The sequence below is a fragment of the Euprymna scolopes genome, chromosome 8, assembly GCF_053919585.1.
Source record: "Euprymna scolopes isolate OS-2025 chromosome 8, ASM5391958v1, whole genome shotgun sequence".
Taxonomy (NCBI): Eukaryota; Metazoa; Mollusca; class Cephalopoda; order Sepiida; family Sepiolidae; genus Euprymna; species Euprymna scolopes.
Window position 1 is genome coordinate 127,453,339 of NC_136489.1, and position 14,999 is coordinate 127,468,337.

Below are 14,999 nucleotides of genomic sequence, written 5' to 3' on the forward strand. Positions count from 1 at the left end.
TATATATATAAATATATAAATATGAATATATATATATAAATATATAAATATGAATATATATATATATATATATATAAATATATAAATATGAATATATATATATAAATGTGAATATATATATATAAAGCCCTCTTATTTGGGTAGAGCACTGTCGTAAATAATTCTTACTTGCTACTTAATTGTCTGAAAAATGCGAATCTCACGGTTTGTTTACAAATAGGCAGTTTTAGCACTGTACAAGAAGCGGACGGATGTTTATTTAAATAGACATTCGGACGAATTATTTGCGGGCGGCGCTTCCGTGGTCGAGAGGCAGAGCTGCCGATATATATATATGTATATATATATATATATATATATATATATATATATATATATATATATATATATATAAATTAGCCGGGCAGGTAGAAATTATACGTTACAGGTTTATTTTGATAAAATAAAATAGGTTAGAATGTCAGTAAGAAACTTAAATAATAGGTTAATAAAATTAAGGAAAAGTTTGTGATGAGTAAACAACACACATACACAAATACAAACACACGCATACATATGTGCAACATATGCACACACGTCAATATGTATATATGTGTGTATATATATGTATGTATATATGTGTGTGTATATATGTATATATGTGTGTGTATATATATATATGTTTACGTATTTGTGTTTTTATATACACTTAGGTATGTGCTCTTCCCCCATTGATGCGTATCCGTAAGTTGTACAGGTGTACGCGTGTATGTGTATTTATGTGTGTGTGTGTGTATTATTTACTTATCATAAACATTTCCTTAATATTTTTTTTTATTTTTTATTTTATTAACTTACTGATATTCTTACCTATCATTACACTATCAAAATAAACCTGTAACGTATAATTCATTAATTTATCCTCCTATTTTCCTTCTCTTTTTCTTCTCTTTATATAAATAATAAACAATAAATATTTTTCAATCCCTCCCCGCCCGGCTAAAACCCCATTTGCAAGCCGTTCTTTCCTCCTCCCACCACACCATGCCCACTAACATTAACTCTCCAACCTGTTGCCATGGCTATCCTTTAAATTAACTGTTACTTATGCCGTTACAAATTAGAATAGAGTCCGTTATAAAAAAACCGTATATATATATAAACATTTACATATATATATATATATGTAAATATGTATATATGTATGTAAATATTTATATATATAAATATTTATATATATATGTAAATATTTATATATATATAATTATTTATATATGTATGTAAATATTTATATATATAAATATTTATATATATATGTAAATATTTATATATATATAATTATTTATATATATATGTAAATATTTATATCTATGTAAATATTTATATATATGTAAATAGTTATATATATATATATAAATATTTTTATATATATGTAAATATTTATATATATATGTAAATATTTATATATATATAATTATTTATATATATATATCTATATATATGTAAATATTTATATATATAATTATATATATATATATTTATATATATATATATATTTATTTATATATATTTATATATATATTTATTTATATATATATAAATATTTATATATATAAATATTTATATATATATATTTATAAATATTTATATATATAAATATTTATATATATATGTATATATATTTATATATATAAATATTTATATATATTTATATATATAAATATTTATATATATATATTTATATATATAAATATTTATATATATATATATAAATATTTATATATATATATATAAATATTTATATATATATATATATAAATATTTATATATATATAAATATATATAAATATTTATATATATATATGTATATATATATATGTTTATATATATATATATATATATATTAAGTAATGTGATTTATAATTTAAAAATTAAAAAAAAAATTTTTAATTTAAAAATCAAATTTTAATTAAATTAAAAATCAGTTTCATAAGAAGGAACAACAACAAAGTCAATTATCTGTACGATCGTTTCGGAAATCCGTGCTTTTTATTTGTTGTATACATGAAGTCACGTAGAACAATTATACATAGTTTTTTTGTTAAGCACGGTCTCCTCATCAGCAAATTTAGGAGGATTTCTATTGAATTGAAAAGACACCAAAAATAAACCTAGCATTAAAAGTAAGGCAGATGAATCTGAAAAATTGAAGTAAAAGGTTTGGATTTAAAATTTATAAGAAAATTAGTATAGGTTAGAGATAGAAATGAGTAGAAAAAAAATTTTTTTTTGAATTTACATAATAAATTTGATTTAAAAATATATAGATATAGTTACCTTTTAGTTTTGCTTTTTTTTGAAATCAGGAACTGTATTTAAAGTAGTCATTTAGATGTTTGCTATAGCTTTTTATTTTATTGAATGATGAATTTTAAAAGGGCGACGCTCGTGCAGTAAATTGTTTCCGTTAGCGTAATTTGATTTAAAGACGCTACAGTTAATATCTATAGAGAGAGAATATTTATTTTGCAAGTTTTTAAGGGGAGATAATTGTCATGTGTTATTGGCTTTTTTTATTATTTGATTTACGAGTTTAAGGGCGGTAATTGGTCTAACTTAATTTATTCAAAAAAAAAATCTATTTTTACTAATGAGTAATTTTTAATGATTTAAGGTGGTTTATATTTATTAAATTTAAACCAACGTTTATGATTACATGATAGAAGCTCATGTCTTGAATTTACTAGTTTGGTTGTGCTTTTTATATCTTCATATTTTAAAATTTTTAGGGTTTCTTTTGTACATAATGTACAAAATTTATCTCCTGGTTTATATGATTTGCAGGTCTCAATTATTTGCCATTTTAAGTTGAAAGAAATATTGCTATTTTTTAGTTGCCAAATATAGTTGGATAGAGTAGTTTGGTTTGATAGAGAGTTATTTTTAAAAGAATGTTTGTTCGTTGAAATTCTATGTTTTATTGGGCCAGATGTGGAACCAATATATATTACCTCTTGATTATTATGATTATAACCTATACTAATTTTCTTATAAATTTTAAATCCAAACCTTTTACTTCAATTTTTCAGATTCATCTGCCTTACTTTTAATGCTAGGTTTATTTTTGGTGTCTTTTCAATTCAATAGAAATCCTCCTAAATTTGCTGATGAGGAGACCGTGCTTAACAAAAAAACTATGTATAATTGTTCTACGTGACTTCATGTATACCACAAATAAAAAGCACGGATTTCCGAAACGATCGTACGGATAATTGACTTTGTTGTTGTTCCTTCTTATGAAACTGATTTTTAATTTAATTAAAATTTTTTTTAATTTTTAAATTATAAATCACATTACTTAATATTGAATTAGCTCTAGGACATTTAACTATCGAGCTTATTATATATCTAAATTACAACGAGCATTTCCTGTATTTTAATTAAACTAGTAATTTCACTATTACATTAAAATACACTTAGCTCTTTAGACTATTATTCTAATCTCCTTTAAATTATATATATATATATATATATATATATATATATATATACGGGCATAATATAAAAACACTTTTCGTAAAATAGTGGAAAAGATACCTAGACGACTGCTTTATCCTCTGGGGAACCACATGGGGGATGTCAGAGAACTCCACACTTTGCTACAAAATCTACACCCAAAAATAAACTCCACACTAGAACAAAGCTCCACAGGACTACCTTTCTTAGACATCCTAGTAACCATCAAAAACAACAACATAATCACAGGCATCTACCACAAACCCACTGACATTCAACAATACGTCCACGAAGCCACCATCCTAAAAACTGTCTAAAATCAATACCCGACTCCCTTGCACCTAGAGTCTGCACTATAGTTACAGACAGACACCTCCGAATAGGTCAGAACTGAAAAATCCTTAAACATTTTATGCATTCATCTTAGTTCATTTTTAATTTTTAAAGGTTCATATCTCTGTCGTGTTGGTACATTGGTAACGTCATCTGTTTTTAATGTTACAGTTTCGAGTTCGATTCTGGCTGATGTCCCCTTAATACTGTTTTTTTTTTTTTAATTTATTTATTGCTTTTGAAATCACGACTCTACAAAATCTGGACACATTACTATACCATATTTAAGCGTATTTTCGCCCGGGCAACGCCGGGCGCCCCCACCCGCTAGTAAAAGGTAAGATTTCGAAATGGATCATTTTAATGGAAATTTTTTATTTCTATGTTTATATGACGATGAATACTGCTACTCACTTTGTTTTGTTGTAGTTTTGATCGACCTTTTAGACACCAAATGAAATGTAGATAATATTCACAGGAATAATATACTTTTCTAAGCAGATTTATGTCGAGTGAACATAGGCAATATGTATTGCACATGTGTGGTTTGTTGCTAAAGCGGCTGGTTTATAAACGCTGGCAAAATTTACCTTTAACACAATATTTACATTTTTCGTTTTCTCGAGATATTTCGTATTGACGAAGGTACGGAAACGTTAACACAACTCCCAACCATCCTTATTTAGTGAATAGGTTTCATTATAATAAAGTTATTATATAGAAAGCGATTCTTTACATTAGGTTGGTTGGTTGTTTTCTTTTACGGCATATCAATGCCGAATCCAGTGATTTTGAAGAAAATTTTCTAATAGAATATATTCGTTATTTTTCAAGTCGGTTTCTATTTAACCCTTAGTTAGGACCCTAACAGGTACTACTACTCCGGGTCAGTGGACCTGGGAGGAAGGGCAATTAAATGGTGACTTCATACTCCCCAAAGACCGCAAGCTGGGGCCTCACTATCGGATATAGTTTAAGGTTATACCCAAGACCTTTACATTAGGGCGGGAGTTTAGTTAACTATTCTGTTCATTTATCTTCGGATTTTGATTATTTTCATTGTTTAGGGGGGGGTCACAATGTTGCAAAATATTTCACGCAATTTTTCTAACCAGCCGAACTATTTTGAGTTTAAGATGCGCAGCCTTGAGAATTATATAGTTCTAGCATTGTAGTATGATGGAGCGCGTTTTTTCTTAGACTCAATTTTAAGCATTAATTTAATTCAATTCAAAATTTAATATTTTTATAAATAATTTACCTTCTTAGGAGTTAGTAGGAAGTCATTCCAAAAGTAAAGTCTCCTATTTTTTAACTTAACGACCTTTTGTCACCTAGAATTTATTTTTCTACATAGTCATCGCCATTCGCATACACGTTTGCCAGGAAGCCGATGACACACCTCTGCTTCTGACGAACATCCATGACAGGGCTTTTTCTTAGATTATCACACTGTCAATATCTGCAACAGAGAGATGAAAGTTTTTGGTCATAAATGTATAAGTTCAGTTATTATAACAATGCAATTTGCAATCCCTTTCTGATCCATTCGGGCGGAATAAAAATAGGAGGCATTACTTTTGGCACGCCTTATAAATTTAGGTGTGTGTGTGTGTGTGTTACCGCTTATTGTAATCTATTCATATGATGATGATGAAGAAGAAGAAGAAAAACATATTAGGTACTCTTGCATAATTTGACCCGGGGATTCTCGGGAATTCCCGTCAAGCATGGATCGGGCGAGACCGGCAATCATCGGTTTCAGTCTAGCGCTGTTCAACTGTTGAAACGTTGAATCGACTTTCTATTTTTTATTCATGTTTTCTTTTATGTAATGGTTTTAGTATTTTTTCGGTAAAATAAGCGGGGTGGGGGTTCTGGTTATTTATTTATTTGTTTGTAATTCATTGGCTAGATGTTTGATTAGCCAATGAAAAGGCGCTATTGAAATAGAAGCAGACGACTTTCGAATCGGAAGAAAGTTAATAAACAAAAAAACCTAACAAATAAATATATTTTCAAACTCGCCAAGCAGAAAATGGCAGGCACAGAAATAAATCTATACATGTTAGAAAAAGAAAGGAAAACACCGATGCAGACAATCTCATATTGTCAGGAGAAGAAACTGCTGTCAAATAAAAATTGAGGTGCAACAATTGTTAACACAAATACTTACTGGAGATCCACAAATGGACAGTGCAGACGATGGATATCCTTGCGCACAGGGTTTTTTGATGGTTTTTTCGCGATCCAAGTTGGAAATTCCAACAATAGTAAAAATCAGTTATTTATGGGCGTTCGAAATGGCTACCCTTAAAAATATGCGAAGGAAATGCGGTATTAAATCAGAGCGCACTTACACTGACTGGAAGAACTTCCTGAGATAAACTTGCCAGGAGTATTTCCTTAGAAATCCTCGGCAGATCGAAGGGCCAATGCACACAGTAGAAATAGATAAGTCTCTCTTCAACCAAAGTAAGCACAACGTAGGGAGAATCCTCGAACCGCTCTGGGTCTTCGGCGGTTATAACATCACCGACAAGGAGGCGGGGGTGACCGTACTAAATCGCAACGCCGAAACCCCCTTCCAATAATAAACAAATATATTCTTCCGGGGACTACAGACGTATCCGATTGTTGGAAAGCCTATAACAAAGTAGGAGTAGAAGTGACAGTGAATCATAGTATGCATTTTGTAGACCTCGCGACGAAGGCTACAACAAACCACGTCGAGAGGATGTGGAAGGAGGCAAAACTTTTACGAAACAAGAAAGAATGTGGGACTAACCGTGAGCTTCTGAATACATATTTACTTCAATTTATGGGGGAGACAAAAATTTGGAAACGATCCTTTTGTCGCCATCATAAATCACATTTCCAAAAGATACCCGGTTCTTAGAGAGCTTCCTTTCATTTCCTCTACCCCCATCTTCTCTCTCTTTGCCATCGATGGCCATTCAAAAGTCGACCGAAGTAAGAAATTCCTAAGGAAATATCTTCATCTCGAGAAAGTTCCTCCGCCGGCACTGAACAGCCGAAAAAAACAAAAAATAGAAATAATAATCATAAGAAGTTTTCTTGCAAAAAAGTAAACTTTTTCCCCTGTATTTTCATCTAACAATTTACGATTCTCGTTTTATATATTTTTACGTATTTTCTTAAAAAATATATATAAAAAATTCTGTGCAACCCCCCTCCCCCCAAATAAAAATTGGCTGAACAAAAAGTCTTGAAAAAAAATTGTACCTAACAATTTACGGTTAAAAAAAGTAAAACTTTTATCTTTTCTTGAAGAAAAAAAAAAAAAAAAAAAACTTTTTGTTGATGAATATTTTTCAAAAAAATAAATAAATAAAATAAATAAAAATATTTTTAGTCATTTCAAGGTAAGTTTTTTGAGTGTTTTTTTTTTGTTAATTATTTACATTTATATGTTTTGGGGTTTTTTTTACGATTTGTTTGTTTTTAAATTAGTTTGCGTCTGTTACAACGCTCGGCTTAAACCCATGATTGCCGGTCTCGCCCGATCCATGCTTGACAGGAATTCCCGAGAATCTGAGTCAAATTATGCAAGGGTACCGTATATTAGATAGATGAAGATGTTATTAATCTTAACAGATCTATCAACGTTATCTGAAAAAAGGTTGACGTCGCTTAAACACGGTTCCCGGCTACCAGACCCAAAGTATGTAATGAAATCATTTTAAGAAGATTTCATTTTCAAAAGATCAAGAGGACGATTACCAAAGTAATTGACCGACTAGATAAGGTTTGCGACTGGTATGTCACTCCTAACAGCTGATAGACTGGCTCACAATAAGAGAAGTTTTTTTTTTCGAAGCACTTGACGGAGCTCTCCTATAAGAAAAAAACAAAAAGATTAGGTACAATTACACTAAATATTTCCAGACATTGTCGTGCCAGGTATAAATTAATGAAGACACACCTTCCATAGGGGCTAAATTAAAATAAACATTTTGACGTATTTCGTGCTGAGTAATAAATACCATATACATACGTTCATGTATGGGAAGATGTAAGCATTCATCTACGTCCACACAAATAATTGTTAAATCCTTAATTAGTTTTTCGACCTGCGGCTATACTAAAAAAATCAAATCTGGTCCGTAAGTGAACGAAAGTTGCTCATGCCTAAGATAAAAGAGATCCGGTTTCTAAAAGATATTAAATCCTAACACTAGGTTTTGGATATGCAGAAGAAATGCCGAAGGGCATGGAACAAGACTGATATGTGTGTTTTGGTGATGATAAGCCTCGGGAACCGTGTGTGTTGCAAACGAACTGCTTAAGTGTATAAATGCAACCCAATCCCGTACCTAATATTTTACTATTGTTTTTAATAACATCTATTTTATAATTAAGGAAAATGAAAAGGAAAAGACGAGCACGATGACACCGATGACGAAGAAGAAAAAGAACAAAAACAATAACAACAAAAATAGTAACAACAGCAGCAAAAATAAGAATAACAACAGCAAAAACAACAATAATAGCAACAACAGCAACAACAATAATAACAGTAACAACAATGATAGCAACAACAACAATAACAGCAATAATAGCAACAGCAACAACAACAATAATAGCAACAACAGTAACAGCAATAACAACAACAGTAACAACAATAATAGCAACAACAGCAACAACAACAATAATAGCAACAGCAACAACAACAATAATAGCAACAACAACAATAACAACAATAATAGCAACAACAACAATAATAGCAACAACAGTAACAACAATAACAACAATAATAGCAACAACAACAATAACAACAATAATAGCAACAGCAACAACAACAATAATAGCAACAGCAACAACAACAAGAACGACAATAATAGCAACAACAAAAATAACAATAACAACAATAATAGCAAGAACAGTAACAACAATAATAACAACAGTAACAACAATAATAGCAACAACAACAATAATAGCAACAACAGCAACAACAAGAACGACAATAATAGCAACAACAAAAATAATAACAATAATAACAACAATAGCAGCAACAAAACTTTAAAATGATTTTCAATATAAATTTCAACACCGAGCCCAACAGAATCGTCTACAATTTTTACCGCCAATGTACGTAAAAAAACGTACACCATCCGACGGCCTTTTTTCTGTAATTGTAGGGCGGGGGCTGCATGCTGACAATTTCTCTATAAAGCTTTAGTTGACCTGTCATATACTGTTTTCGTGTGTTTAGAGAGATGGGATAGAACCCGTAATTAGCAAACATTTTCACCGTTCGGCCAACGTCGCTCACATCGATAACCTTTTAATTAATGTTCACACATTCGGTAACATACAAAAATAGTAAAGTACTGTTATGTTAAGTTTGTTTATCTGCAAATCGTGTACAATATTTTAGTGATAGTGTTTAGAATACACAAAGAAGCAATTGCTTACGTGCGTAAAATGTAGTCGATTTCCGGAAGTAATGCAGAACAGTGAAACATGTTCAAAAAAATACTAATCACTCTCTCTTCGGTTCAAACTGATGAACTTTTCAAGACTTCTTCTTCACCCAAGGAAACTGGCAATATACTGTTTGTTTTTTGTACATACTCATGAGTCACTGCTAATCAAGGTCGCAAAAGTTAATGAGTTTTTTTTTAAGTGGACAATTAGACAACATCTTGAGAATTGCTAACGGTTGTTGAAATTGGGAGGCTTTGATTATTAATAGGATAGATTCACTAGCATTTATAAATATGTGATTTAAAACGGCCATGTTTTAGTCAGTTAGAAGCAGCTCAGTAGCATGGTGTTCCATAGACAGTTTTCAATTATTCTCTGCAGATTTTAAAAAAAAAAAAAAATTTAAATATAAGCACGTTGTTTTTTTTAGATAGATTGCTAGACAATTCTGACTTGTCTAGAAAGAGATGCTATGCAACAACTTCTATTACGATCAACATCAAATGTCATGGAGAGATGCCACTATTCAACACGCACCTGCCATATTTGTATGCGTGGCGAAAATTCGTCAACTATGTTACAGACTTCTTCTTTCTATTCGGAAAAATATATAAGGAGTATGCTTCATCATCTAATTTCTACTGCGATATATTAGGATCGTATTAATCTGAAAGTTCAATGAAACAGAGGTAGTGCACGAAATTCATAAGAATAAACCTATCAGTCCGTACATAAAGTTGAGAAATTATTTTTTTAAGTTAATTTGGAAACTCGAAAAGAAAAATTAGTTGCATTATATTTGTAATACACTAGCAGTTAAGCCCGGATTTGCTCTGGCCCTATGTACAGTTCATAATTTTATGTGCATATATATATATATATATATATATATATATATATATATTAAAAAGTTTGACTCGTGTCCAGTAACCTAAATCTAAAATTTAAAGTGTTTGGATCCAAAATTGGCGAATGAGTTTGGTAGAGTCTGCAAAGGTAAACTCTTTTAACTTTGATCTTTTGGCAGACAAATTTTCGCCCAAAAACTGATTAAAAAGCTTGCTGCATGTCTGAATATCTTTATGTAAAATTTCAAATGTTTAGGCCAAAAGTTGGCTGAATTGTTTGCTAGAGACCGCAAAGGTCAAATCTTTTGAACTTTGACCTCTTTGCAGCCACATTTTCGGCCAAAAACAGATTAGAAAGTTTTCCCTATGTCTGAATACATTTTATGTAAAATTTCAAATGTTTAGACCAAAAATTGGCTAAGTAATTTGATAGAGACTGCAGAGGTCAATTTTTTAAAACTTTGACCCAAATTTTGATCCCTTAATATTTATTTTTTGGGGCTCAAATAAAATTAAAAAGTCTGATCCATGTCCAAGTAACCTATATCTAAAATTACAAGTGTTTAGACCCAAAATTGGCGGAGGAATTACGTAGAGTTTTCAAAGGACAAATCGTTGAACTTTTATCCCTTTGACAGCCAAATTTCTGGCCGAAAACTGATTAAAAAGATTTTCCCGAATCTAAATACTTCTTTATTTCAAATCTCGAGACTGTAAACTGAAAATTGACAGAGTAGTTTGATAGGATAATGTACAGACACACAAACACAGACAGATAATTTTAGTTTAGATATATTTTAGTTATATATATATATATAGAGAGAGAGAGAGATAGATAGATAGATAGATAGATAGATAGATAGATAGATAGCGTATATTTTATATCATTGGATAGCCCTGACATATACTGGGTATATGCACGTGCAGCATAACAAAATACGTGAGCTCGTGTTGATGCGTATCAGCACTTATAAATATATACTGTGTCGGATTTCTGTTCAGTAAAGCTATCAAGATCCTTAGCAAATATGACATGAAGCGTATGAGCATCATATGCCTATTTTTCTTTATCTTTTGAACGTGTCGAATTCTGCTAAATAATATTGATTGCGTTATGCTAGTCCGGTTTGTTTCAACATGCCCCTACGATCCTTTAGAGGTGAACGAACCTCACCTCAACTGCCATAGCTTCGTTTTCTTTTTGTTGTTGCTGTTTTGTTTGTTTGCTTGTTTGTTTTTTGTTTCCGTTTTTTTTCTTTTGTTTGGGGGGGGGGCTGGAAGCAGATAAAACCTGCAAAATTAGAGTCATAGTCTTTTTAGTAACATTACTTGGACGTTTTACAAAAATATAGCAAAATAAGAAATAATGTTTCGCGCAAATGTTTGATTACGTTTTCTTTTCTTTTTTTTAATCATAATTCTTTGTAAGCCATGATTTTTCGCTTGTTTTATGTAAATTTTCGTATTCATTATTTAGACCGTAATGCTTGGTTTAAGGTGTCGAGGAAGGAACAAATGTATAAGAAAGAAATGGAAAAAAATAAACTGGACAAGGGAGTGGGGTGAAAAAGCAAAAAAGAAGAAAATAAGAGCACAAGATGCAGAGTTTGTAATGTTGTTTGAGACTTCGTCGCAAAGGTAAAAACAAACAAAGAAGGAAAAAAATAAATAAAAACCCTACTCAGCACCTTTGTTTAAATGAAAATGTTCTAAACAACGCATTTCATTATCTTGCAAAAGTTTTTTTCGCACACACGTGCTTTTTGAAAGTCTTTCTCCTTGCCACCTCACGTTGGCGTTCTCGCCCTCGTATTCACACGTCTATCTTGCCCGATTCGCAATTTGCTTCTCTTTTCGACCACGTGCCATCTTTTTTTCCGCTTTTCTTGTGCCGCAAAGCTCGCGCACATTTGCTAATTTGCACACGTGGTTTAACTACTGCTTCATGTTTCCTTGCTAAATCTTCAGCATTATAACATCAAGGGTCAATGGAGTAATCTTACCTCCGACAAAAAGAAAGCCTACGAGTTGTGCTCGACTACTGTTAATATATATATATATATATATATATATATATATATATATATATATATATATATACAGTGTATCACAAAAGTGAGCAAACCCCTCACATTTCTTCAAGAAATTTAAGTATATCTTTTCATGGGACAACACTGAAAAAAATATTTTTTGACACAATGAAATGTAGTCGGTCTGCAGCATATATAACAGGGTTAATTTATTTTTTCCCTCAAAATATAGCCATTAAAAGCTAAATCCCTGGCAACAAAATGAGTACACCCCTTACGAAAAGTTGTCAATATTAGCATATAACATAGCTGCTCTCAATATCTTGTGTGGCCATCATCATTATCCAAAACTGCCTTTACTTTCCTGGGCATTAAGTTTACCAGAGCTTCACATCTAGTCACTGGAATGCTCTTCCACTCCTCAATTACGACGTCGAACAGCTGGCAGATATTTGAGACTTTACGCATCTCCACCTTCTACTAGAGAATGACTCACAGATGTTCTATTGAGTTCAAGTCCGAAGAAATGCTTGACCAGTTCATTATCTTTGCCCTCAGCCTCTTCAGTAAAGCAGTCAATTGTGTAAAAAAAATCATTTTTTCAGTGTTGTCCCATGAAGAGATATACTTAAATAGTTGAAGAAACGTAAGGCGAGTACTCATTTTTGTGATACACTATATATATATTATACTAATAGGGTGACCCGGCGCTGCCCGGGATTGAATAATGATCAACAAATGTTTCACACTCCCATATTTTTAATGTCGTCGAAAACAGTGAAATCGCCTATTTTTTTTTTACTCAGATCGATTAATTGCAATACTATAGTTGGAAACCCATCGCGCTGCACCAAGAGGAAGTTTACATGCCTCTCGCAGCGACCTAGTTAACTATACATTGTCGTCTACATTGTACTGTAGTGAACGTAGTGTTGATTTTAAGAAAGTATTTCATATATAATGGCTTGAATTGTAGTTTTAAATGCAAAAGTCAAGTATCATACTTCTGTTGTGCTCTAAACAGAAGCATTTCTTTCGAACGCGCCTCTGTCATATAAAAAGACTTACTGTTGATTTTATATATCTGACGTTGCTGGTTGTTCAGTGATAATAGATTTGATTTAAGTTTAAAATGAAAAAGTCAAGTATCATGGTGAAATTGTGCCTTAAACAGAAACATTCATTTCAAACGCGACTCGGTTATATCAAAGAACTTACTGTTTATTTTATATGTCCGGCCTTTCTGTTTTTGTATTAATAAAACTTAGCAAGTATCATTCAAACACTACCGCGTTTGAATATTTGATTAAGTGTTAGTTTCACTTATTTAGAACTGCTTTAAAGCTTTACCGCTCACTCATTTTGCGACCAAATTTCAAACAATTTTTACAGTGTATAGATCACCTTCTCAGCTTAATTTTTAAAATTCAATTTTCGTTCAGTAAAATAAGTTATAATAAAATTACTGTGTTCAAAAATTCCTAGAAATTTGTAAGAAAGGAGAAACGTTTTTTATTGTTTTGTCTTGATTTGCTGTTGGTTACCATAGCAACCAAATCTGTTACACTACCTCAAATCGGCTAGGAACAAGGAAGATGATGATGTAACAGGATGTAAAAAAAACTGCCGCTGTCCCGATCTGTCGCTCAGCTGTACTGTCGCTAATAATTCACAGGTAGCAAGTGAAACAGAGAGAGAAAATGTTATTTCAAAGCAAAGCCTGGAAAACTCATGGATTACATAAAAAAATGCGAACATGAAAAGTTATATGTTTAAAATTTAAACATGGAAAAGTAAAAGGGCAAGTTGTTAATACTAGAAAAGAAAAAAAAGTTATTCTAGTGGAAAAATATAATAAATTCATAATTTGAAATATTGCGGTATTTAGTAAAAATTGTTTATATAATATTAAATTGAATATTTTTAAAAATTGAATGCTGCAATATTTTAAGTTATAAAGTTATTATATATTTTACTAGAATAGCTTGTCTTTTTTTTTTTTGAAGTTTTAAAAACTAGTCCTTTTACTTTTCTAAGTTTAATCTTAACCATATTACTTTTCAAGCTCGCATTTTTCTGTGTAATATATACATATATAATATACATATATATATATTATATATATATATATATATATGTGTGTGTGTGTGTGTTGTTCATTTGTTTTTGTTAACGATGCTTTTTGAATGGATTCAATTATTTATACGAAATTGCATTTTTACCTAAATGCGAGTTGGGAATAATGTTCCCTTTAACTAATTTGGTACCCCCAAGTGGGGAGTTGCATACGTATTGTTTTAAAAACATATATATATATATATATATATATATATATATATATATATATATACACACACACAACCATGGTCGAAATTATGGGCACCTATAAAAAATAGATAAGAGTTTAAACCTATGCATTTAAAGGTTAAAAATTGAACAGTGAACAGCTTAGAGCAAATGTAAAGCATTTAACATTAGATTGCAATATTTCAAGAGTTTAAGCTGAGTTTCATACTAAATTCATTCCAATATTCCAAATGATTCATTGTCATAATAAAAGTTGTTTCTTATTTTTCAGGTGAGATTTGATCCCTGCCAGTGCTCTAGTAGTAGATTTAATTGAAAATGCCTCCAAAGAAGCAGCTTTCAGAGATTAAAAGTGCACAAATTGTTGCTTTATCTGGTGAAGGAAATTCTCAGGTAGAAATTGCCAGGAAGATGGAATGTTCAAAGAAGTGAGTTCAGAAAAGGACAAGGCTGTAAAATGTCTACAACCGCCAGAAAAGACAGATCTTTGGAAAGAGCATTCCTTGCAGATGAAATGAAAAGTTCTTCAGAGCTT